The 27,371-nt window shown below is 47.8% G+C and overlaps 2 long non-coding RNA genes across 2 annotated transcripts in view; one reads left to right on the forward strand and one right to left on the reverse strand.

Moving 5' to 3' along the window:
• Nucleotides 1-674: 674 nt before the first annotated feature.
• On the reverse strand, nucleotides 675-27,045 carry LOC310762286. The gene is made up of 3 exons (XR_014547926.1): nucleotides 26,666-27,045; nucleotides 2,053-2,184; nucleotides 675-807 (listed from the first exon to the last, which is right to left on the reverse strand). It is a non-coding gene; the product is annotated as an uncharacterized lncRNA (long non-coding RNA).
• The window catches only part of LOC310762297, a 28,953-nt gene continuing 27,903 nt past the window's right edge, over nucleotides 26,322-27,371 (forward strand). The window contains exons 1-2 of the long non-coding RNA XR_014547937.1: nucleotides 26,322-26,673; nucleotides 27,043-27,209. This is a non-coding gene — a long non-coding RNA (uncharacterized lncRNA). The remainder of the gene's footprint in view (nucleotides 26,674-27,042; nucleotides 27,210-27,371) is intronic.

The following is a 27,371-nucleotide window of genomic DNA, read 5'->3' on the forward strand; positions in this document are numbered from 1 at the left end:
ACAGCTCTCCTGAGATTGGGATAAATAAAAAAGCGGTGGGGTCCTCTTGATTAGAACCCAAGTTTGAAAGGACGCGTGCAAGCTTCTGCGATGCACAGAACTCCGCCACGGGGTTGTTCTCGCTTTATTAAGTTTAAGAATCACTTTTTCAGCAAGGGAACTCGTTGTGACTTACAACGAAGAAACATACATGTTAAAACCAGCATGAAAGAAAACGAAGGAAGATCTGAAGAGCGATCCTATTTTTGAGAGGCACAATAAGAAGATCCCTCCCATTCAAAGAGGCCGCAGATAATTAAAAGCCAAAAAATAATGCATGATCAAGTACAGCTTGCCAAAACCTTTGGCAGGGAGCAAGCATTGCACATCCACACATACAATATTTTTCATGCAGCCACCACTTTGAACCTGGTTTACCTTCTATGATAAACTGGTACTTTAAAAAAACCCAACCTTTCTTTCCACATATGCCCTGGACTACGGTTTATTATATCCCACCTTTTGTCCCAGGAGTTCAAGGCAGAGTGTGTGGTTCTCTCCTCAACACACAGACACTCATCTTATTTTCACAACATCCCTGCGAGGCGGGTTAAGATAAGCGTCCGTGATTGGCCCAAGCGCCCTGCCTCCTAGCCCAACATCCTAGCCGCAGCATCCTGACATTGGCTACTCACCCACATTGGGTCTCTGATCTCCGAATCCTGCATGCGAATACAATCCATGCTGATCTCAATTTTGTTCGCGGGGCCATTTTCTGTTTGCTCCTCCAGGAAATTCAAGTCAATGGGCTGGACCGAGCAGATGGGCCTGCAAAATAGAGGGGTCTGAAAAGTGTTTCACTGGACATCAGAGATGGAAGCCCACACAAGGAGAGTCGGGTTGCTAGGGCGCCGCTAGGGGCGCTTTGGAAGATGGCCGACAATCCCGTCTCTCCGGCTCACACAAGGTAATTAAGAGGCTAATGATGGGAGTAAATTAGCCTCCCCGTTTTCCCAGGGGATGGGAAAATGCTGCCTTGTCCGCGGTTGCCAATAAATCACCCCCGAGTTCGAAAGAAGGAGGGGGTGGGGGCACTGGACGGAAAGCCCTCGAGTGAGTTTTTGGATCTCCTGGACGCTACTTCTGATTTGCGATCCTAGTTGCATTGCTCAAGATAAACAATTGGAGTAGAGTCAATGCACATGTTCTGAGAGAAGGAAAGGGTGTAATGATTGCTAATTAAATCGACCACTGAGAAGCTGAGTGACGGGTTGAACTGAACAGAAGACCACATCAAAGATTCACAGCTATGTCGTTATGTTGAAACGGATCGGAAAGGGGGGGGGACTTTTCTCTTTTTCAATATGATTTACCTAACAACCCCTCCCCAAGAAGAACCGCCACATGATTGATTAGCAAGTGAGACGGGAAAATGAACAGTGTGGAAATAAAATTATTAACTAAAGACTCTGTTTTAAGGAAGATCTGGAAAGGAAACGAAAGGCTTTTGGATGACACAGTTCTAATTATGAGACAGACTTTGTTGCAAGATTTACAGCCAAAGGGGGAGGGAGCCATTGCTCTGTTATCAGAGCTCTGTTATCTACGTTTGATTTGGCAAGAACTCCCCTGAAAAGGCTGATTTACGGAGCAACTGGTCTGGGAAAGTTAATGAGCAGACGCTTACACTGTGTTTTATGGGAATTGCTGAAATGGTGCCTGCCGTTTGAATAGGACTTTTGGATCAGCATCCTCAAACCAGAAACCGAGATGGCATCGGTAAATCCAGGACTGTTCCTGGAAAATAGGGAAACCTGGAGAGTCTGCTACTTGGAAACACAAGGCAGGTGTGCTCCACCACTGAGTTACAATCCAAGCACCTCCAGTTAAGGTGCTACCAGTCAAAGTAGACACTATTAGGCTAGATGGAGAAACGACTGGCTGCCTCTGACATTCGGCATATTGAGCAACTGTTGGGTGGGACTCCAAGGCCCTTCCAGTTCAAGAAGTTGAACATTACACACCCCCCACACCAGACAATCCCCCATCCGATTCATCCATCTTGCTACTCACTGATGATCGAGGATATCCCAGATTTGCTGGAAAACTTCCGGACGGCCATATTCTCTCGCCTGCGAGCCTTGAGGCATGGTAGAGCGGTAATAACTCTCCGTCCAGGAGAAATGGCCTGGGGTGTCCACAAACCTACACAAAAGGTCCAAATCGTATTTTTAAACATATATATATAAAACCACCTTTTCCGCAAAGTGGATGGCGAAAGAAAAGGCAATCAGTAAAGTATTTTAAACAAAAATGATTGAATTGTCATTTAAAAGTTTTAAAATCTAAGACACAGTGGTAGGATTAAACACATGCAGGCACAAATCTAGCAGTGCAATCTTAAACATATTTGCTCAGAAGTAAGTCCATGAGAAACCTAGACAGCATCTTAAAAAGCAGAGACATCACCTTGCCAACAAAGGTCTGTCTAGTTAAAGCTATGGTTTTCCCAGTAGTGATGTATGGAAGTGAGAGCTGGACCACCAAGAAGGCTGATTGCCGAAGAATTGATGCTTTTGGATTCTGGTGCTGGAGGAGACTCTTGAGAGTCCCATGGACTGCAAGAAGATCAAATCCATTCTGAAGGAAATCAGCCCTGAGTGCTCACTGGAAGGACAGATCCTGAAGCTGAGGCTCCAAGACTTTGGCCACCTCATGAGAAGAGAAGACTCCCTGGAAAAGACCCTGATATTGGGAAAGATGGAGGGCACAAGGAGAAGGGGACGACGGAGGACGAGATGGTGGGATAGTGTTCTCGAAGCTACCAGCATGAGGGAGGCAGTGGAAGACAGGAGCTCCTGGCGTGTCCAGGGGGTCACAAAGAGGCGGACATGACTAAACGACTAAACAACAACAACAACAATAAAGCTACAATCACACCATGCACTTAGAGCGCTATCATACCACTTTAAGCATCAATGCCTTCTTCCTTTTCACTTTTTTGGGGTATAATTCTTTATTAAACTTTTCTGTTTTACATTTTAGAATATTCATTTAAACTACCTTAAAATATCAATGACTTCTCTTATTCTTCTCTTTCCATCTTGCATAACATAAATCCCTGCATATTTTACATAAACTAAACAATCCAGTATTCTGTCATTGCATCCATCAAAACTTATTTACAATGTTGAATTGATCTTAATGCTGCCAATGTTTTCAAGTGTACACAATTGCCACCCCCCCATATATTCAATAAACATTTTCCCTATCTTCTTCCTGTTCTCTTAGTCTATGAGTTCGTTCTGCAATCTGCTCTTATTCCATCATTTTTACTTGCCATTGTTCTTTGGTTGGGACCTTGCTTGTTTTCCATTTGGGGGCAAACAAAACATGGGCCGTGGTAGTAGCATAGATAAATAACCTTTTTTGACACCTGGGGATTTCCATCTGAATTATCCCCAAGGAAAAGGACTCTGGTTTTTGGGGGGTAAAAGAACTTTTAAACGTTTTGTTCAATTTATTATAAATTATTTCCCAATACTCTTTTACCCTTTTACAAGTCCACCACATATCAAATATGGAGCAATGCCTTCTTACAGATTATCCCGGGAACTGTAGTTTGCTAAGGGTGCTGGGAGTTGTGAGGAACCCCCCTATTCTCCTCTGAGGGTTGTAGTTCCCACACTAGTTTAACAACCAGTCTCTCTTTGCAGAGAATGAGAGTAGCTATGGTACTACCAACCTTACTGTATGCTTGTGAAACATGGAGCACTTATAAACGCCATCTCCAACTCCTCAAAAGATCCCATCAACGAGGTCTCTGAAAATTTCCACACATGACTTGGAAAGACAGGAGAACTAATACCAGTGCACTGGAAGAAGCAAAGATCGCCATTGTTGAAGTAATGATTCTTCAACATCAACTTTGTTGCACTGGTCTTATTGTGCTGATGCCTGATTATCATCTTCCAAAGCAACTACTCTATTTCCAACATAAAAATGGAAAGCGTAATGCTGGTGGGTCAACAAAAATGGTTTAAAGACTGAAGGCAAATATAAAAAAATGTAGTATAAACACCGACAATTGGGAAACACTGGCCTGCAAACACTCCAGCTGGAGAACAGCCTTTACCAAAGGTGTCCTGGGCTTTGAAGACACTCGAACTCAGGACGCAAGGGAGAAATGTGCTAAGTGGAAGGCACGTTTGGCAAACCCTCACTGGGATCAACTCCCACCCAGTAACCTCTGTCCCCACTGTGGAGGGACGTGTGGATCCAGATTTGGCCTCCACAGTTACTTACGGACTCACTTTTAAAACCGTGTTCATGGAAGACAATATTACTCGGCTATGAGGGATCGCCAAAGAAGATAAATGAAATCAATCCATCAATTTCATTCTCCCCCTGGCCGCTGACTAGCACTGAAGCCCACACAACTTAAGCAAGCAAGCAAGCAAATGTCATTCTGGGAGTTGCATTGAGATCCAATGACCTCTAGCAGGATTGGGGTGCTGGAGCCTGCAGGAAGGCGCTGACCTGTAGATGAACCAGAGAGAGGTTGCAAAGGGGGTGGCTTAAATCGCACATGGCCCTCCTTATTTCTGCACGGTGCTGGGAGTTGCATGCCCTCCTCTTACTCTGGGCCCATTAGCCTGTTTGCAAAATTTGAGAGGCTCCTGCAAAACAGGATGCAGCTAAAGGCTGTCGGGGAACTGAGAGAAAAGAGCCGCGCTTCGTTGTTGGTGTGGGAGGTGGTGATTAAACAGGTTTATTAGTAGGAGAGAGAAGCCTGTTGCCTGTGCAGAATGGGCATTGTTTTAACTATGGAAAGGCGGCATACAAGTTACCGTATTTTTTGCTCTATAAGACTCACTTTTTCCCTCCTAAAAAGTAAGGGGAAATGTGTGTGCGTCTTATGGAGCGAATGCAGGCTGCGCAGCTATCCCAGAAGCCAGAACAGCAAGAGGGATTGCTGCTTTCACTGCGCAGCGACCCCTCTTGCTGTTCTGGCTTCTGAGATTCAGAATATTTTTTTTCTTGTTTTCCTCCTCCAAAAACTAGGTGCGTCTTGTGGTCTGGTGCGTCTCATAGAACGAAAACTACGGTAAATGATGATGATGCTCATTTATCAGCTGCCATTCAAACTGTAGACGGCATTGCAGAGATGCTGTGCTGTGTGTATCATGGGAAGAAGGCCCTTGATGGAGTTTGGAGGCAAAGTTGGTTTTCTTTTTTGTGTGTATAATTTTTATTAAATTTTCTGTTTTACTTGTTAAAATATTCATTTAGTAAAGGCCCCTGACCATTACGTCCAGTCGTGACCGACTCTGGGGTTGCGGTGCTCATCTCGCTTTATTGGCCAAGGGAGCTGGTGTACAGCTTCTGGGTCATGTGGCCAGCATGACTTCCAGCTCTCACTTCCATACATCACTACTGGGAAAACCATAGCTTTAACTATACGGACCTTTGTTGGCAAGGTGATATCTCTGCTTTTTAAGATGGGTCTAGGTTTGTCATTTTGACTACACTGCGGGAGGCAGTGGAAGACAGGAGTGCTCTGGCCCATGGGGTCACGAAGAGTCGGACATGACTAAATGACTAAACAACAACAAGCTTTGTCATTGCTTTTCTCCCAAGAAGCAGGCATCTTTTAATTTTGTGGCTGCTATCACCATCTGCAGTGATCATGGAGCCCAAGCTTTATTAGTTTATGAAAAAAAAACCCAAACTCTCTTTCCTCGGGGCTGCGTCTTCCTTCTCCTTCCTTCTCCAACTCTTCCCAGACAGATTCCCAGACCGACTGAGGCCACATCCATTACGATAAGTTTGAAGTGCCCTAGCAGCCCTCTCACAGTCTTGGCTCTCCCCATGCCTCCCCACCCCAAAGATTCCGGGGAACTGTAGTTGGAGAACCTGATCACCCCCATCATTCTGCCCAGACCCTGAGGTCCAGCTCTGAGGGCCTCCTTGCGGTTCCCTCCCTGAGAGAAGTGAAGCTACAAGGAACCAGGCAGAGGGACTTCTCGGTGGTGGTGCCTGCCCTGTGGAATGCCCTCCCACCAGATGTCAAGGAAATGAAGAACTATATGACATTTAGAAGACATCTGAAGGCAGACCTGTTCAGGGAAGCTTTTAATGTCTGATGTTTTATTCTGTTTTTAATCTGTTGGGAGCTGCCCAAAGTGCCTGGGGAAACGGTTTGGCAGATGATACTACTAGACTATGCAGAGATGGCTAGACTGATGGGGAAAATCAGGAATCAGGAGGACCAAAACCTCAGTAGAGAATGGGATAAATACAGATTGTATTTGAAAGAACACTGTAAACACTTGAAGTCTTTGGCAGGCTTTGAATAACTCTTGCGATGTTACAAGGACTTTGGACATTTTGGATGACTATAATTGGGATGAACTACAATATGCAGTTGATTAAAATATTCAAAGGACCTGCGGAGGGGAGGAGGGATATTGAATATTTTGTTGGAAGCAGCCCAGAGTGGCTGGGGAAACCCAGCCAGAAGGGCGGCGTATAAATAATAAATAATAAATACATAAATAATAATAATTATTATTATCGAACAGCAAACAAACCTTGTCTAAACAGCTGCTTAAAAAATATGTAAAATGCCTTGCTTCCTTTTCTACCCCCCCCAAAAAACCCCAGATGCAACCATTTATAAACTGACCTCAGTTTTTCCACATGTATAATGGAAATAAACTTACTAAACGGACTTTCCTATTTGCTTGCTGGGGCAATAGATTTACTGCCTTCACGTTTTGTCATCTCTTCCATAGGAGTTTATTTACATATAACGAATTCATTTAAACTGTTTGCAGACTTAGAATTCCCCGTTAGCTTCCTCGCCCAAACTCCGCTCTGGGACAGGGTCAGAGCGTACAAAATTGGCTCCTTCCACACATAATCGGTCACCTGACCGATTTGAATGACAATGCCTGACCCCCTCAAATATTTTATTTTGGGGTGGGGGCAAAGATCCCTCAGCCCCTAGGAGTTGGCTCCTAGGAGTTGGAAGGGATCACAATCTGAACATATTGCCAGTTAAGCAGATCTATAGGTTTATGAAATCAGAACACAGCATACTAGTCTTTGTGACTGTATCATTTTATTGCAAAGGAGTTCTGTGTTGGCAGGTGTGCTGCACGAACATGTACAAAATAACCTCTCTGTAGCGCCACAAATCCAACTCAGTGTTGTGATGCTGGAAAATGTTGATCACTTCTCCTACCTGGGCAGTTATCTTTCCACAAGGGCCAACACTGATGCCAAAATCCAGCATCGCCTGAGCTCTGAGAGTGCGGCTTTCTCCCGATTGAAGTGCAGAGTGTTTGAGGACCGGGACATTCACAGGGAAACCAAAATGCTTGTTTACAGAGGTATTGTACTACCAATTTTACTGTATGCTTGTGAAACATGGACCACTTAGAAACACCATCTCCAACTCCTCAAAAGTTTCCATCAATAGTGTCTCTGAAATTTTTTACACATCACTTGTGAAGACAGGCGAACTAGTGCCAGTGTACTGGAAGAAGCAAAGATCTCCAACATCAACTTTGTTGGACTGGTCATGTTGTGCAGATGCCTGATTATTTTCTTCCAAAGCAACTACTCTATTTCCGACTTAAAAATGGAAAGTGTAATGCTGGTGGTCAACAAAAGAGGTTCAAAGACTCTCTCAAGGCAAATCTAAAAAAATGTAGTATAAACACCGACAATTGGGGAACACTGGCTTGCGAGCACTCCAATTGGAGAACAGCCTTTACCAAAGGTGTCATGAGCTTTGAAGACACTCGAACTCAGGACACAAGGGAGAAACATGCTAGAAGGAAGGCACGCTTGGCAAACCCTCACTGGGATCAACTCCCACCCAGAAACCTACGTCCCCACTGTAGAAGGACGTGTGGATCCAGAATTGGCCTCCACAGTCACTTACAGACTCACTTTTAAAACCGTGTTTATGGAAGACAAACTTACTCAGCTACGAGGGATTGCCAAAGAAGAGAAGAAGATTGCAAAAGAGTTCTGTGTTGGCAGGACTGCAGTTGGCAATGGCAGTGCTGGGTTATAGGTAGGATAGCAATAGGGCAGGACTTGAACCCAGGGCTTCAAGTTACAAGGGAGATTCGGACTCAACATCGGGAAGAACTTCTTGACAGTAAGAACTGGACTCCCTTGGAACGTGGTGGACTTTCCTTCCTTGTAGGTTTTTAAGCAGAGGCTGGATGGCCATGTGTCCTGGATTCTTCAGCTGAGATTCCTGCATTGCAGGGGGTTGGACTAGATGACCCCCAGGGTCCCTTCCAGCTCAACAATTCCATCATTCTATGGCTGTTCCTCGCACCCCAGCAGTGGCGTAGCGTGGGGAGTGCAGGGGGGGCCGGCCGCACCGGGCGCAACATCTGGGGGGGGGGCGCGCTTGCCGCCTCCGGAGTCGCCGAAGAGCCTCGGGCACAGGCTGTAGCAGAGCCCCATGTCTCCCGGAACCGACAAGCTGTGCGCGCGTCCGGGCTGAAGGCGTCCGGCAGGCAGCGGCTCTCAGCGCTCGCCGCGGTCCCCGCGCGTCAGGGCCACGGAGGGCGTGCCAGGCAGCCCCTCCTCACAGCCCCGCCGCCGCCGCCACTGCTGCAGCTGCTGGGCCATGTTGCATTTTCCTCGCCTCTCTGCCCTCCTCCTCTTCCGGGCAAGTGGCGTCGTTTGGGCGGCAGCGCCAGCGGCAACTCGCCTCAGATCACCTGACACGGACCCGCTGCCGCCGCCGTCGCCGTGGCTACCTTACCATAAATACCCCAGCCCAGGCAGCAGCAAGAAGAAGCTGGCAGCGGCGGCAGGTTAGGGGTTAGGGGGCGCAAATTACTTGCCTTGCCCCGGGTTAGGGGGCGCAATTTACTTGCCTTGCCCCGGGTTAGGGGGCACAAATTACTTGCCTTGCCCCGGGTGCTGACAACCCACGCTACGCCGCTGCACCCCAGTTAGAGGCTGCAGACTTGGGGAGAGCAATCTAAGCCCCTGCTTGCTAGCTGCTGTTGAAGCAGCTCAGCCACAGGATTTCTGAAGCCTTCAGGACCACCCCCCTGGGCAAAATGGTTGCAATGATTATTTATTGCATTTATCTACCTTCCTCATTCAACCCGCACAAGAACCCTACGAGGTAGGTTAGCATAGCTGTCAACTTACACATTTGAAAATAAGGGACCAGCAGCCTCGAAAACAAGGGATCAGCAGCCAAAATAAGGGATTTTGCTTAGCTTATACAGAAATCCGCCACTGATGGAGCCATGCTGCTTTGGCTGCGACTGACTGTGTTTTGCAGGGGGTTGGACTAGATGATCCTAAGGCTCTACAACTCCCACCAAAGAAGAGTGGCAGACAAAACTGATGAACGACGTCAAGATGGCAAAGCTTACAGGCAGAATTAGAAACCAGGAAGAGGACCTCTTTAATAAAGAATGGGGGAAGTTTATAATTTAGTTGAAAAGCTGTTGTAAAGAGTTGCATACATTGGTAGGATTGACAGAAAACTTGTAGTAAAAATTTGAACTATGGATGGACAAATGATTTATAAAAATAGAGTTATGAAAGGGGTGCAGAGGGGGAAATCACTACATTAAGATGCTGCACTGGTTGGAGGGGATGCTAAGCAACACGTCGGGGCTGCCGTCGTCTTGGAGCAAGGAGTTCCATCGGCCCTTCCTGGCCAGAGAAAGAGGGAGGGAGGGAGGGAGAGAGACTCTCGCCCATGCCACCCGCGAGCCCGGCATGAGGCGGTTGCGGCGCCATGGCAGCCGCTGAAGCACCGCCCTTCTACGTCCCTCCCCATCGCCTCCTCTTCCTCCTCCTTCATGCCGTCTCCTCAGCCGCCGCCACCGCCTCCGGCTTCCCCTGGCAGTGCAGCAGAAGTCTCGCAAGAGAGGGGCTGCTTGCCCGCCCGCTGCCACCCGTCTCCTCACGACGCGCCCCTGAGGGGGAAAAGGGAGAGACAGAGGCGCGGCAGCTCGTGTGCGCTCGCTCTCTCGTGGCGGATGACCCTGAGCTGCTGCTTCCCTCCCGAGCCAGGCGACCATGAAACCCAGCAAATTTAAGGGACATCATCAATAAGGGACAGCAGCGGGACACGGCGCTGGGATAAGGGAGTTTCGCGCCAAATAAGGGACGGTTGACAGCTATGTAGGTTAGGCTGAGAGATGACTGGCCCAAGGCCACCCAGTGAGAGCTTTGAGGCCGAGCAGGGATTCAAACCCGGTCCTCTCTCCCAGGTCTGAGTCCCAACATTCTGTTTTATCGTATTTTTTAATATTCTGTTGGGAGCTGCCCAGAGTGGCTGGGGGAAAACAGCCAGATGGGTGGGGTATAAATAAATTATGGAAACCAGAGGCCTTCCTTCTGGGCATTGTTGGCCAATTGGTGCCAAAGAAGGACAGAACTTTCTTTATGTACGCTACAACAGCCGCAAGAATACTTATTGCAAAGTATTGGAAGACACAAGATTTACCCATTTTGGAAGAATGGCAGATGAAGGTGATGGACTATATGGGATTGACAGAAATGACTGGCAGAATCTGGGACCAGGGAGAAGAGGCGGTGGAAGAAGATTGGAAGAAATTTAAAGACTATCTACAGAAATATTGCAAAATTAATGAATGTTAGAATGATGTTGGATAGAAATTAAGTGGTTTCCAGCTGTAATGCTTTAAGAATATGGAAAAAGGGTATAAATAGGTTAAAACATAATTAAAATGATGTTGGATTGGAAATAAGTGGTATTTGTAACAAAGTTAATAAGAATATGCAAAAATGAATTGATAATGGATGAAAATACTGAGCTATAAAATGTTAAGTTATAGAGATAAGATAAACAAAAGAGGGTAAGGATTTGCTGATTTGATTATTTAAATGGGAATACAAGAAGGGGAGGTGTGAGGAAGTCAAAGAAACAAGCAAATGAGTTTTAAATTATGAAAAAGAATTGTTTTTAATTTTTTGTAATTTTTTTGTGTGTTTACTCTTATTTTTTTGCTTTTTTATTATGTGTTTTTGTATATTTGTTTTTGTAAAATCTTAATAAATATTTCTTAAAAAATAAATAAATTATGGGTGGGGTATAAATAAATTATTGTTATTGTTATTGTTCTAACCACTGCACAGCACTGCTCCCAGTCTGAAGCTGGCCTCTTGTTCCATTGATCCTCCAGGCGGAACCAGGGTCAGGAAAGCTGCTTAGGGAGATGGTGGGTGTCCATTCGGCCACAACTGCCAGCCAGGCCCTGGACTCTGTCCCTGTATTTTTAGCCCTTGGCAGGGGGGGGAAAGGGGGGCGAAGGCACGTCAGAGCTTGAGGGTCTTGGCAGCGCCCAGTGTGCTGGAATTCCCCTCTGCCGCATTTTAACACACGGGTGATTTGTAGACAGCAGCCAGGCTATGAAATGGAGCGCGCAGCTGTGCGAGGGGAGAAGGAGGGAGGGAGGGAGAGGATTTTTCTGGATGGGCCAACCAGTTTCAAGCAAGGCATCCCGTCATCTGGAATTCCCCTAATTCTGCAGGGTCCCATTTATTCCCCACATACCCCTGACTCCGCCATCCTATCGCCATCTGGGACAACCGAGTCAGGGACTTAAAAGCAGGCTGGGAGAGCACCCTCCCATATCTGCCCTGGGAGGAAACAGATTTTAATTTGACTTAGTATTTGCATTCTGCTCTCCCATCGACAAAGGGACTTGCAATAATTGCAATAATGGCATGGGGGACAACGACGATGTTTTCCATTTTAATATTTTCTGTTGCTAGAATCCCCAGGAAGGGAGAGCGCTCTTGTATTTGAACTCTTGGGAATCCCATGGAAGCAAAAGTTTGAAGATTCGGGGCAGGTGACATGAAGGGACTGCTCAGCGTGTCGGACTATGACCTGGGAGATCAGGGTTCGAATCTCCCCACTCAGCCACTGAGTGACCTGGGGGGCCAGTCACTCCCTCTCAGCCTAAGCTACCTCAAAGGGTTGTCGTTCTGAGGATTAAATGCAGAGGGGGAAAAGAACCTTGAGCTCTTTGAGGAGAAAGGTAGCATATAACTGCAAAGAATAAATGTTATTGTTACTTACCCACCCCTCAGGCCCCAAGGCAGGTTACAACCTTTAAATCACATAATTAAAATCACTTTTAGACAGCTTTCAATCCCAGAGACTGAACAATATGCATTTCAGTTGTCAAAAGAGCTGCGTCTTCGACATCCTCCGAAAGCTGGACAATGCAGGCACCAGGCATACATCTGTGCAGAGGGAGGCCCACAGCTTAGGGGCCACCGCAGGGCAGGCCCTGCCGCTCGGGTGCCTGGCACGGGGGCGTGTCCTGCAGCCAGGGGCGGGGCGATCCACCCATGGGGGCGGAGCGAGTCTCTCCGACGCTTGGAGCCTCTCCGCCACCTCCCCCTCAGCTGTAGGGAGGCTGAGGGAGAGGCAGTAGGTAGACGCAAGTCCCACGCTGCCGTTTTAGGCAGCGCAGAACCTGCAGATGCCTAAGCCATCACGTCACTCCTAAAAAGTTTCATGAGCCCTTTAAAAAAACACACAAAAAACCTCTTTTTGTCACCCTCCCCTCAGTGATGACACCTGGGGCGGACCGCACACACACACATCCCACACCCCCTTAACTCCGCCACTGCTCTGCATCACCATCACCCCGAGCCGCTGAGGTTGGAGGGTCTCCTCCGTGGATCTCAGCACCTGAGAGGGTCTATAGGAAAGGAGGACATCTTTCAGATATTTGGGGCCTGTCATTGAGTGCTTTAAACATCAATCTGACAACCTTAATAATAATAATAATTTATTATTTATACCCCGCCCATCTGCCTGGGCTTCCCCAGCCACTCTGGGCGGCTTCCAACCAAATATTAAAATACAGTAATACATCAAACATTAAAAGCTTCCCTAAACAGGGCTGCCTTCAGATGTCTTCTAAAAGTTTGGTAGTTGTTGTTCCCTTTGACATCTGGTGGGAGGGCGTTCCACAGGGTGGACGCCACCACCAAGAAGGTCCCTGCCTGGTTCCCTGTATCTTGGCTTCTCTCAGGGAGGGAACTGCCAGAAGGCCCTCGGAGCTGGACCTCAGTGAACGATGGGGGTGGAGACGCTCCTTCAGGTATACTGGACCGAGGCCACCTTGAATCGGGCTCAAAAACAAACCAGCAACCAGTGCAGCGTTTTTCTTCCTTTCCCCCACATCACTTTTGTAAAGTCTCCAACAATATTTCGAAGTATTCAGCATCATATACCTTTTTTTTTTAACATTCAGAGTTCCTTCTTGGCTTCCCAACCCTCCTCTCCTGATGTTTGTTCTTTACTTCTTTTTATTAGCCTGTCTTTTTATCATCTAAAGCCTTCTTTTTTCAAGCAAGGGTTCCATGAGGTCTTAGTTGAACCCCAGCTAGTGATCCGGCTGCTGCAGTTTTGGACCGACTGACGTTTCCGAGTCGTCTTTGAGAGCAGCCTCACAGGGAGCGCATCGCAGTAATCTAATCTGGAAGTTACCAGAACTCAGAATACAGTGGACAAGACAACTCTGCCCAAAAGAGGCTGTGGTTTGAGAGGAGCAAGATCACTTGTGAATGCATGCATGGGAAAATTTGCAGTGCAAACCTGTATAGTTCTTCTTGGAAGAAAGCCCCATTGAGCTCAGTGGCACTTACTCCCAGGGAAAGGGGTGCAGATCCGCAGGCACAGCCTTAGCTTCTAAGGACCCTGGGAAAGGGCTGAAACTTGAGGAATGGAAACATTTTAACAGGGCAGCCCCCAAACCCACAAACCCTGAGTGTGATGTTACAGGGACTGTCCCTGGCAAATGGAGAATAGTTTGTGCTGGAGGCTATTCTGATATCTGTTTCTGAATGCATTTGTGTGCGTGTCTAGCGGGGGAGAGAAGAGTTGCTGTGGTTTGCATGGGGAATCTGCACCTCGAAGTGTGAACCTTTTTTTTATTTTAAAAAATCTATATTTCTTTTAAATGGCGAGTGAATTTTGTGTGCGCCAGTCTTTCACTTTGAGGGGATTTCTCTTTCTGACTGTGTTTAAGGCGACTCAATTTGTCAGCAGAGTCTTGGCACCAGAACATGAATTCTGAACTTCAAATATCAAACTTGCAAAATGGTCCCCTTGTGCAATACTTTACATTCTTCTGTCTGGGAGTTTGTAATTTTCTTTTTCTTTTTTCCCCCTGGTCTGCTTTGCAATGTACCCCAAGAAGTGAAGCGCATTTGCCAGGGAGAAATTCTGAAGCACGTATTTGCAATTTGCAACTGCATCTCAAATACCTGGACTCTGATCTGTATTGGAGACGATACGCTGAGATTCCAATAAACTGATATCCTGCATTGATAATTTGGAGTTAAAGCAAGTGATGGCAGTTGCCCCACGCTGCCTGGTACTGGGGGGAGTTGTAGTTCAGCAGCACCCGGAGGTGCCAAGATGCCAAAGGCTGAGACGGGCCTTTGGTTTGACTTAGCAGGACATCTTTTGCAAGGGGACATGGAACATAACTGACCAGTATTTATTTCTCATCATGCTTCTAAGCCAGCCTTCAACTCAACAAATCCTGGAGCAAATATATAGGCGATGAATAAAGTGCTAGCTTCAAAAATTAGGACACAATATAGCAGCAGATGGGACATGGGTGGTGCTGTGGGTTAAACCACAGAGCCTAGGACTTGCCAATCAGAAGGTTGGCAGGTCGAATCCCCGCAACGGGGTGAGCTCCCGTTGCTCGGTCCCAGCTCCTGCCAACCTAGCAGTTCTAAAGCACATCAAAGTGCAAGTAGATAAATAGGTACCACTCCAGCGGGAAGGTAAACAGCATTTCTGTGCGCTGCTCTGGTTCGCCAGAAGCTGCTTAGTCATACTGGCCATTTGACCCGGAAGCTCCCTTGGCCAATAAAGTGAGATGAACGCCACAACCCCAGAGTCGGTCACGACTGGACCTAATGGTCAGGGGTCCCTTTACCTTTTTATAGCAGCAGGCACAGATAAAGAGTACATAAACAGGTTCCCAAATTCCAAAACTTTGGAGACATCCAATTAGTGCCCCCCCAAATTCTGAGCAAGCCAGTGGGCTTTAACCTGATGCTAGACTCCCACCCATCTAGAGAAGAGGGTAGCTAAGCCTTTTCCGGCTGAGGGCCCCCTCCCTCCCCCAGCCAACCCTCACCAGGTGGGGGGCATGTGCCAAAAGTGGAAGGTTCAAAATGGCAAAGTGGGCATGGTAAGAAATGCTGTTTTTAAGGCTGCCTCTCCAAAGTCTTTCCCATCATCTACTCTAAACTATTTTAAACCATTTTTTTAAAAAATGATTCACTGTTAAATTTGGTGAATAATAATGGAACCAAGGAGGCGATGGCCAAAAAGAAATTGGAAATATATATATTCACACACACACACGGACGGGGGTGGGACTTGGGGGAAATACAAAACCCCTGGAGGGGATATGGCTCACAGACTATGGATGAACTATGGCCATAGAAGACTCTAGCCATTCCTCTAGACCATCTCCAGTTCAGAAAAAAGCATCTCTCTGTGTGCATTTATTTCCTCTCCTTTTGCTGGATCAGAGCAAATTGCTGGCGCCTTCCTTGCGGGTCTTTTAAAGATTTCTATTGATACTTTTCAGCATAAAATATGATAAGAGTCAAACTAGTATACAGAACAAGAATATTTTAAAAATCAAAAGAGAGAAAAGCAAGGGAGAAAAGAAAAAAAGGGAGAGAAATGACCCATAAGGCCCTTTATCCTATTTATATCATATATATATCCCATAGGGTTGCCATACATCTGGGCGGAAATGGGAAAAATGTCCAGCAGAATCCGGACACACAAAACGTCATGTCGGCGGTTTTGTTTTTGCTGATTGCCCTAAAAAATAGCTCAAAATAGCTCAGAAACTGCAACTTTTGTGCCCTGGTTTTCGCTTTTTGAAATTGTTGTTGTTTAGTTGTTTAGTCGTGTCCGCCTCTTCGTGACCGCCTGGACCAGAGCACACCAGGCCCTCCTGTCTTCCACTGCCTCCCGCAGTTTGGTCAAACTCATGCTGGTAGCTTTGAGAATACTGTCCCACCATCTTGTCCTCTGTCGTCCCCTTCTCCTTGTGCCCTCCATCTTTCCCAACATCAGGGTCTTTTCCAGGGAGTCTTCTCTTCTCATGAGGTGGCCAAAGTCTTGGAGCCTCAGCTTCAGGATCTGTCCTTCCAGTGAGCACTCAGGGCTGATTTCCTTCAGAATGGATCGGTTGGATCTTCTTGCAGTCTATGGGACTCTCAAGAGTCTCCTCCAGCTTTTCGAAATATGGCCACCATAATGTCCTGTCATTTATCCAGATGTAGAGATGGGTCTGTGGCCTGCCTTGCAGGCATGGCGCAACACCAAGATCAAATGCATAATAACTACATCTTACAGGAGTCACAGACTGGACCTTTCCAATTGGCTGGGGTCAGGCCCAGGAGTCGGGACCTTGCCAAAAAGCGCCGGCATCAGGCTGATATCAAAACATTGACAGGCCCATGTCTCTATTTCTTTCCCCATCCCTCCTTGCGACAAATGTCAAGGTCCTGGAGATGGTCAGCCTGGTGAGAGTACAGTGGATGCTTAGGTTGCGAACGTGATCCGTGCGGGATGCACGTTCGCTACCCGCAGCATCCGCAACCCGCAGTGCCGCGTCCGCGCACGTGCGGGTTGTGATTCGGTGCTTCTGCGCATGCGCAAAGCGTGATTTAGTGCTTCTGTGCATGCGAGAGCATCAAAACCCAGAAGTAACCCATTCCGGTACTTCTGGGTTTTGGTGCGTCCGTAACCCAAAAACGCACAACCTCAAGCGTCTGTAACCTGAGGTATGACTGTACTAAGGGTTGCAGTGCTTTGGAGAGAGCAGGTGCCGAATGGTTGCTATCACAGGTCAGGCAAGGCAGACATTCCCCAGATTCAGGCGCGGTGAGAGAAGCAAGAGTGACAGCCAGCCGAGGTGACATCATTCCCTGGGGGGGGGGAGGGAATTAAAGAGGGAACCCCCCCATCTCAGAAAGAGAGAGAAAGGCTGTCGCAGAAACTGACGCCTCCTGGACGAAATGACAGGGAGCTCAAATTTAGAAGGCTAGCCTCAGAGGAGTGGGATTGTGACCACGCACCCCAGGCGTGAAATCGAGGAGGCTGTTGAAAACATAATAAAAACAACCCCCGGCAGGATTCGCACTGGTGCTGTGCTTTTATCGGTGTACGAAGCCCTCGGACGCCCAAGACCAAAGGGAGGTAACTAAAGGAAGGTCACCTTGCTCCTCTGGGCTCACCAGACCGCTTTGACTCCAAAACCAGCTCCTTTGCAAGTGCCACATAATTTTGTTCTGCTCTTGCAAGAAATCAATATTTTAGTTTCACAGGTCCTGCTCTTCGGGCAGATATCTTCATTGTACTGCTTTTGATGCCTGCTAAAAGATTTCTTTCCCTTTAGGCAAGCCTACACAGGCATTTCACTATAGAATAATAGAATTATAGAGTTGGAAGGGACCCGTTGCTAGCCAATTATCTGCTTTCCATTACATTATTATTATTATTATTATTATTATTATTATTATTATTATTCGAATTTATATACCGCCCTGTACCCACAGGTCTCAGGGAGGTTCACAAGACTGAAGATGAATATTATTATTCATCTCCAAAAAAGATTCTAATATCTCCTGATATTAATTTATAGACAAAATAAACCAATAATAAAGAGCATAAAGAAATACCACCAGGGCAGGTTGAAAACAGCCTATGTTTGGACATTATCACAGATCATGTTCAAACTATTACAAAAAGCATGCATTTCCCCATAAACCTGTTAGGCTGATTTATATGCATTCTTTTGTAATAAATTAGCTTAATCCTAATTCGTTTGGGCCAATTTCCCCCCATCCATTCAGATATAGTAGGAGATACACTCCAATTTTTAGCCATTATAATCTTAGCAGAAGTTCAAAGCTTGAGCACTGTTTCTTGGGCTGAATTTTGCTGGATCTGAATTTTGCTGGATTTGAATTTTCTGATTTTTCCCTGTGTGGAAGTCCTTTCATCATTTCCAAGTGAATCCAAGGTGACCTTCACCCACCTTTAAAATAAACTGAAATGTCCAGACATTTGACAGGTAGGACTTGAACCAATGGATTCAGGTTACAAGGAAGGAGATTCCGTCTAAACGTTAGGGGAAACTTTCTGATGGTAAGAGTCGTTCGACAGTAGAGCAAACTCCCTCGGGCGGTGGCAGACTCTCCATCCTTGGAGGTTTTTAAGCAGAGATTGGGTGGCCATCTGCCTATGCAGCCTAGGACCCACATACCTACAGGACCCCCTCTCCTGGTATGCCCCATGGAGGACCTTAAAGTCCACAAATGACAACACTTTGGAGGTCCAAGGTCCCAAGGTAGTTAGACTGGTCTCAACTAGGGCCAGGGCCTTTTCAGTACCGGCCCCGACGTGGTGGAACACTCTGTCCCAAGAGACCAGGGCCCTGCGGGACTTGACATCTTTCCGCAGGGCCTGCAAGACAGAGCTTTTCCGCCTGGCCTTTGGTTTGGACTCAGTCTGACCCTTATGTTTCCCTTCCCCAATGGTTTTGATCTATGGGATACTTTTAAAACGAGGCTGCATTTTAAATTGCATTTTAACCTGTATTTTAAGTTGGGTTTTTTAAAAAATATAATTTTACTGGTGTTAGCCGTCCTGAGCCTGGCTCTGGCCGGGGAGGGCAGGGTATAAATAAAATTATTATTATTATTATTATTATTATTATTATTATTATTATTATTATTATTGATGCTTTAGCTGAGATTCCTACAATGCAGGGGGTTGGACTAGATGATTTTTGGGGGTCCCTTCCAACTCTGTAATTCTACAATTATTTAACAGATGCTCAGGGCCAGCAATGACGCCCTCTGGCTTCTCCTCCTGAGCCCTCAGACATGCTGCTGTGCTGTCACAAGGAACCTTAGCGTCCTGTCTCCAATGCTGAAGTAAGATTCATTTTTGGACCACCTTGTCCTTTGCCTCAGCCATCCAAATATCTCATGCCAGTCCTGTTTCTCTCCATCGGTAATTTGCTACCTTGCTCCAAACTTCTCCATGTGAAGCAGACCTCATCTGTTTACAGGAAGCTCCTGGAGCCAATCGGAAGACCCATCGGACGTGCGGCTTCCAAAAGAACGTTCAGAAACCGGAACACTCACTTCTGGGTTTGCAACGTTTGGGAGCCAAAACATTCAGGAACTAAGCTGTTTGACTTCCAAGGCACCTGGAGCCATAACTGTGGTGATCCATGGGGAAATCTGCTGTTGTTGCTTTTTGACAAACAAACAAACAAACAAGCAGAATGGGCGCAGCAATTTCACTTTTAAGGAAGGAACCCGTAGGCTGATATGGGAGAAATCCATTTTAGAGCATTTCCCGCAAACACGAAGCACATCTGAAGAACCCGGCTATTGAGCCCTTAATTCCCATTCCCAGCTTTCTCCAAGGCAGGGACCACATGAAAGATCAGGAATATTTAGCTTGCCTCCCCCTTTAGGGCTTAGGTGGGGGTGGTTTTTTGGAGAGAGGGAGGGAAAAGAAGACAGAGCAGTAATGGGGGAATCAGCTCCTGTGTAATCCTTTAAAAGACTCGATCTGGGCTTCTCTCAGACAGGCAGCTTAGGAGCCTATTCTCCTTCCAAATCTCCTTTAGAACATCTAAAGCCCCCTGGATGGCTCAAAGAGGAGGCAGGTGAGATCCCTGCGAGGAAGGAGGGAGGAAGAACAGGGCGAGGCAGCAGAAAGAGGGGGCAGTGCTCTTCCCAGAGCCGACCACTGCAGGTTGCCTGTTGGAGCCTGGGGGAATCTGTGTATTTCATTCATCGCATCCACACCACACCTTTCCTCCAGGGGGCTCAAGGTGGTGTACATGGCTTCTCCCCCTCCCCATTTTATCATCACAACAACCATGTGAGGTAGGTGAGGCTGAGAGTCGGAGACCGGCCCAAGGTCACCGGGTGAGGGGGGATTCAAACTCTGGTCTTTCCTACACCCCCCAGGCTTGTTCACATGTTGCACTGAACATAGGGACAAAGCCGTGTACATACATTGGCTATATATTGATTGATTGATTGATTGATTGATTGGTGTTGACTCTCCTTCTTCGGAAGTTTTGAACCAGAGGTTGGATGACTATCTGTCCTGGATGCTTTCGTTGAGATTCCTGCCTTGCAGGGGGTTGGACTAGATGAGCACCGGGATCTCTTCCGAACTCCATGTTTGTATGATTTTACGGTTGTTTAAGATCCAACCTCTCCATTCTGAGGGAAATCAGCCCTGAGTGCTCACTGGAAGAGTTTGGATTTGATATCCCGCTTTATCACTCCCCTTCAGGAGTCTCAAAGCGGCTAACATTCTCCTTTCCCTTCCTGCCCCACAACAAACACTCTGTGAGGTGAGTGGGGCTGAGAGACTTCAGAGAAGTGTGACTGGCCCAAGCTCACCCAGCAGCTGCAGGTGGAGGAGCGGGGAAGCGAACCCAGTTCCCCAGATTACGAGTCCACTGCTCTTAACCACTACACCACACTGGCTCTCAGATCCTGAAGGACAGATCCTGAAGCTGAGGCTCCAAGACTTTGGCCACCTCATGAGAAGAGAAGACTCCCTGGAAAAGACCCTGATGTTGGGAAAGATGGAGGGCACAAGGAGAAGGGGCCGACAGAGGACGAGATGGTTGGACAGTGTTCTCGAAGCTACCAGCATGAGTTTGACCAAACTGAGGGGCAGTGGAAGACAGGAGGGCCTGGTGTGCTCTGGTCCAGGGGGTCACAAAGAGTCGGACACGACTAAACGACTAAACAACAATCCTCTAAGTGGTGTGGTTTTTTTGTTTTTATTTTTAAAGAAACCCAAACAATAAGCAGAATTACACAAAAAATTACAATTTTTTAAAAATCTTTTTTTTTGAAAAAATCAGTAGACTGGGTAGGCAAAATATTTTTAGGAAGCACTGAAAAGAATGCAGCAAAAGTGAATGCCTGATTTCAATAGGCAGGGAGTTCTAAAATTTAGGTGCTGTTGCCCTAAAATATTTATTTCTTACAAATGTGGAAGGGGCATTATGTGGTATCTGTAACTTTGCCAGTTCTGCTGATCAAAGGGGTCGAATAGGCACCGACAGGGATGGCAATTTCACAGGGGTGCTGGTCGCAAGTTGTTAAGAGCTATAACATACTAATAGGAAAGCCTTGAACTCAGAGCCTGCTCCCCTTTTCTGTTGCCCTGCAGCCAGGCTCGCTCACTCGAGCCACCTGCTGCCAGCGGTTCTACAGGCCTCTTCACACGACCCACTTAGCAACCAATGTACTGGGAAGAATAATACAGACGTTTGCGGCTGATGGCGGTTTTGTGTTGAGGACTTTTAGCACTGGGCGAAGGCGCTGGGGGCAGGGAGGGATGGAGCAGAAAGCGCCGTGTTTTAGAGGGAACAGGTGCAACAATTTCAAAGCCGCCCTTAATCCGAGCCCCTACACCTTGGAGTTCCAGCATCGTCTGGCTGTCATTTCCGAAATGGGAGTGGCTGGTCTGCAAACAACCCTCCCCCTGTCTAATCTCGGGGGGGGGGGAGGCAGGGGGTGTAATTGCATAGCTGGGAGCATCAAGCCTTTGATCGCAATTACAGAGCCATCGTGGACTTGGCTGTGGTTGCTTTCCGTCTCAGCGGTGGGAAAGAGACATTTCTGGGAAGGCACATAATTCCGCCTCCCGGTAACATGTCACAGAATCACAGAATTGTAGCGTTGGAAGGGATCCCAGGGGTCATCTAGCCCAACCCCCTGCGATGCAGGAACCTCAATTGCCCCCCTCTCCATTTCCCATCACTGTCCAAACCCAGAGAGCCCCCTTCAGTCGGGCAGCTGCACAGCTGAGATGTCCTTACAACCAGAAGCTGGTAAGGCACCGTCTGATGCGTAGATTATTTCAGAAGGAAAACAGACCTGCCTTCTACTCCCATCTTCTCTCCTCTGTGCTACCCCTTTCCTGGGCTGGACTCCACATTCCCCAAGCCTTGCCAGCTGAACTACAAGAGCTGGTTGCAATTTCACGCCGCAAGTTCCCTGCTAGATGGAGCTGGGCCTCTCCTTTTCGCACAGGCCTGCCAAATGGGGCAGCGAAGAGGAACACAGCAAAGAGAGCAGAGCAGATTAAAGAAGACCTCCATGCAAGAGTAAATCCCATTAAGCTAAAGAAAGAGGAGGCTCACCTACACTTTTTTATGTGCATCCATTAATTCTCCATTGTCCGTATTTATCTTATCTTATTTATATTGCATTTCTGTTCCACTTTTCTCCCCAAGGAGCTCAAGGTGGCGTACGTGGTTTTCTCCCCGTCCTCATTTAATCCCCCAAACAACAACCCTGTGAGGTAGGTTCGGCTGAGAGGCAGTGAGTGGCCCAAGGTCACCCAGAGATCTTCATGGCGGAGTGGAGGATTTGAACCCTGGTCCACCAGTCTAACCACTACACCACACTGGCTCTCAAAATCAGTGCCTTCCCACAATTCCCCCTCTCTCAGCCCAACATTTTCAGAGCAAAGGAACTCCAAAAGGGAGAAACTGTATGGGAAAAACCTCAGATTTAGGGAGGGGAAAGTGTGGAAACACAGAGATTTGAAGGATAATATCATATGGACAACAGAGATTTGGTGCAGGTACCTTGAATCTTCCTATCTACCTTAAGCAGCATGACCACCCTACCCAGTCAAATGCTATATATCTGTATAGCCCTGTGATATTTGCACCAGCGACGAAAGAGACCCAGGCACAATGAAGTGCCCAAGACTGCAGACGTAACCACACTGAGAATCACAGAATTGTAGAGTTGGAAGGGATCCCCAAGGGTCATCTAGCCTAACCCCCTTCCAATGCAGGAATCACAGTTCAAGAATCCCGGACAGATGACCATCTAACCTCTACTTGAAAACCTCCACTGAAAGGGAGTCCACCACCTAACCTGGCAGCGAGCCCCTCTGAATTCAGTAGGACTTATTTCTGGGTCAACGTGGTTAGGATTTCAGCCTCAGTCCATTTCTTAGGAAATGCAAACCAGTCGGTCAAGAGGTCTTGAAAGGAAACCTGACTTTGCCATGGATGGGTGAAATTCCAAAATCCAGCTGTAACATCACATTTTATCTAGCTGGGAAGCTCTGCTTACTAATGCCACATAGGTAAAGGTAAAGGGACCCCTGACCATTAGGTCCAGTCGTGACCGACTCTGGGGTTGTGGCGCTCATCTCACTTTATTGGCCGAGGGAGCCGGCGTACAGCTTCCGGGTCATGTGGCCAGCATGACTAAGCCGCTTCTGGTGAACCAGAGCAGTGCACGGAAACGCCGTTTACCTTCCCGCCGGAGTGGTACCTATTTATCTACTTGCACTTTGACGTGCTTTCGAACTACTAGGTTGGCAGGAGCTGGGACCAAACAATGGGAGCTCACCCCGTCGCGGGGATTCGAACCGCCGACCTTCTGATCGGCAAGTCCTAGGCTCTGTGGTTTAACCCACAGTGCCACCCACGTCCCGGCAAAGGCAGTGGGGGGGGTGGCAATTTCAGCTGGGGAGTGGAGATCAGTGAGCCAACCAGCAACAAATCACATAGAGTACAGGAACTCTTTATTAGCAGAAACAAGGTCTGGCCGGGCGAGTCACAGCAACCTTCCCAGTAGGCCTTGCCCATTTGAGGCAGTTGTGGAGACCAAAGGTCCCTGCCTTCCTACAGCTGCATAAATCTCCTCCTCCCCAAGATCTTCCTCCAGCAATCTAAGACGCTGTCTCCTTGTCTGTCTTTGCTCCACCCTCTTCATACCTCTTCTGGTTCTGGAAGGCCAGTGGGGAGGGGATCTGGTGGCAGCAGGAGCAGAAGACCCCCTGGCTCCCTCTGCAGCTCGACTCATCTCTGCATCTTGGCGACCCTTCTCTCCTGCATCAGCTCCAGCTCTTGCTTCCAGACTTCTCTCTGCCACAGACTCTCCCCGCTCACTAAACCCTGTTACCTCTTCAACCTCTGTCGCCTCCTCTTCTGCCTGTGACCACTCATCGTTGTCCCACTACCAATCCCCGGGCTCTGAGCCAACCACTGAACAGAACCGCAGCCCTAAAGGCAATAAGAACACCAAGCAGCTCTCGATATTTTGCCGAAACAGCCGAAACACCCCTTCACAGGGATTCGAACCGCCGACCTTCTGATCGGCAAGTCCTAGGCTCTGTGGTTTAACCCACAGTGCCACCCGCGTCCCAAATGCCACATACCAAATAGCAAAAAAGAATATACACTGCACATACTCAGAGGCACACTTTCTTTAGTAGTATTAACCCTATAGCAGAGCTCGTCTTGGCTCTGCGTGGAAATTTTGTTCCCAAACCATTTCCTCCTCCCAATGTCAGACCAAAGCTTTGCAACAAGGGTAGCACAGAACAGCCCATCTCTGAGCATATGCAGAGTCCTTTTCTTCCGCATGCTTCCCAGCCTCTGCACACATTAGACTGGGGGGAACGCCTTCCGGGTCAAAACAAACATTGGAAGCTGCCTTATAGTAAATCAGCTCCGTATTGTCTAAATGGACTGGTAGCAGCTCTCTGAGATTTCAGGCACGGTTGTCTTCCAGCCATGCCTTGAGATGCCATCGGAGGCTGAACCTGAGATCTTCTGCATGCAGCGCAAATGCTTGAACACTGAACCACAGTCTCCGAAGATCAGATTTCCAAGCAAATCAGAACCCAATAACTGAGAGCTTGACACAACCAGATATCCGTCAGAAATGGCAAGGACCAATATATAGATCCAGAAGCAGGTGGTTTCCTAGGAACTGAGACCTAGTTCAAATCCAGGGCTGGATGAAAGGGACTCCAATCCTAGCCACGTGCACTCAAAAGTAAAACCCACAGAATTCAATGGGGCTTCCTCCCAGGTAAGCGGGATTGGGATTTCAGCCATTATAAGCATGGATGCCTCTGAGCACATGCAAAGTGTCTTCCGTCATCCCCAGCTCACCACAACCTGGAAAAACCACCACAACATCTGGAAAAGCCAAAACCAAAGCCTATGTCTACCCAACTGTCCTCGTGTTGATGCGATTAAGCTAAAACACTGAAAGCTGAGCAAGCGATTGTTCAAGCAGCGGGCCATTAACTTCTGCAACCCCCAGGCACGAGATGTGGGGGACAGAGGTGACTAGATGGTTTGAAAATAGGATAGCGGGCAAGGTGGAGCATGCAGACAATGGCCATTGGAGCAAAATGGTACCCATGCAACATATCTCTGAATGCCAGATATTTGAAACAAAGAAGAGAAGAAGGATTACCAGCGTTTAGCATGCTCTGCTTGTGAACCACCCCTCCTTGGAAACAAAATTCTGCACAGATGATGGGAGGTGGCAGACCTACATTTGGGGAGCCCTGAAGCTTGAACTGTTATGGGGGCTCCTTCACAACCAACAAAGAGGTCCAGGTAACCACTGTTATCTTCTTTTTTAGAAAACCCTCCCCCCACAATAGTGATTCTCTGCCCATCATTGCTTTTTCCATCGCATTGCCATATACCTGAGTTTTCCCTTAAAGGTAAAGGGACCCCTGACCATTAGGTCCAGTCGTGACCGACTCTGGGGTTACGGCGCTCATCTCGCTTTACTGGCCGAGGGAGCCGGCGTACAGGTTCCGGGTCATGTGGCCAGCATGACTAAGCCGCTTCTGGTGAACCAGAGCAGCGCACGGAAATGCCGTTTACCTTCCCGCTGGAGCGGTACCTATTTATCTACTTGCACTTTGATGTGCTTTCGAACTGCTAGGTTCTGGGACTCTCCCTGGAAAATAGGGACTCTTGGAGGGTCTGCAATGTGGATAAAAGACACTTTTGGGGTCCCTCTGGGATTAGGGCCCCCAAAGGTTAAGCTCCATTAGTTTCATAGTAGTTTAACCCTGGGGGCTGTTCTGATGCAGCCCAGCAACCCTGAGGCCCTTAGGAACTATCCACAGCATTCAAGCATCTCAGATGTTGGTACCTGCCCTGATCATTCTGATGCACACACATTCCTTTGCATCCAAAGATCGCCTTTTTCTCCCCTGAATGAGATGTTCAGGATGCCCTCTCTCAGTGTACGCACATGCTGGAATGCACGTGGAATTCTGGAACTATTTATTTAGCTAGGTACGCACTCAGCTACACTTGCTCGCTGCATCGTCGCTGGGTCTCCTGCAGATGTCAACATACAGATTGACACAGATATAGATATTATTATTTCTTTTACTCTGCTGGCAGGACCCAAGGTCCTTTCTCGTCTTCAGTCACTCTGCGTGACACTTGTCAAGCGATCTGTCCTCCGGGCAGGTTTTTCTGCCTATCCTCCCCTCTTTATTTACTGGGAAGGAGTTGCCAAAACAGAGGGTTGCCTCCAATAGAACAATAACTAACCAGGCGGCCAAAAATAATAATCAGCCTTGCAGAGCGTGAAGCAAGTGGTATATTTCTTCGGAGACACACAGCACAGACAGGCGAGCGGGGAGCCCGGCCCAGCCAGCTGCCACCATCTGATAGCAGAAGTGATTAAAAAAAAAAAATTGCACAGCAAATGCAGGCTTACAAGAAGAAGAGAGAAGGAGACTCACCGCTGGACGTAGGCGTCAGGGCAGCATGGCAAGGTGGGATACGGGGCAGCTTCAAAAGTCATTTCCTCCCAGGATGTCCTCTCTGGGTGTCAACCAAGCCAAATAAATAAATATCTCTGGGCGTATAATAAGGTCAGCCGGCAAAGCGCGATGGGGTCAAGAGGCATTTGGAGATAGGGTTTTCCGAAGGTTTCTTTTACACTTGCAGAGGGGTGGGGCCGTCCGGGGGGCTGGCCAATGGGATCTGTCCAGTGGCAACCCCCCCCCCCGCGCAGCAGTCTTGCAAAGTGTCACTCTCCCCAAACCAAGCATCTCTCTCCTCTCTCTCTCTCTGCAAAAGTTTCTCACCCTCCCTTCTCCCTCCCTTCTGCCTCCAGGACACAGAATAGCCACTGGCAGCCCTGAAGACCGGGATTTTGGGAAGTGGTCCAGGCCATCGCTGAACTTCTGATCTCGACACTGATTGGCTGTTTCCGACAGATGATATCAGGGCGTAATCCTGGAAATACGGAGCAACTGCACCTCAAATCAGTCCCCCGCAGAGGTAAGGCCGCTTTGCAGCTTTCATAGAATCGTAGAATCATAGAATCATAGAGTTGGAAGAGACCACAAGGGCCATCGAATCCAACCCCCTGCCAAGCAGGAAACACCATCAGAGCACTCCTGACATATGGTTGTCAAGCCTCTGCTTAAAGACCTCCAAAGA

The sequence above is a fragment of the Podarcis filfolensis genome (assembly GCF_964270895.1).
Source record: "Podarcis filfolensis genome assembly, chromosome: 5".
In the NCBI taxonomy this organism is placed as follows: domain Eukaryota; kingdom Metazoa; phylum Chordata; class Lepidosauria; order Squamata; family Lacertidae; genus Podarcis; species Podarcis filfolensis.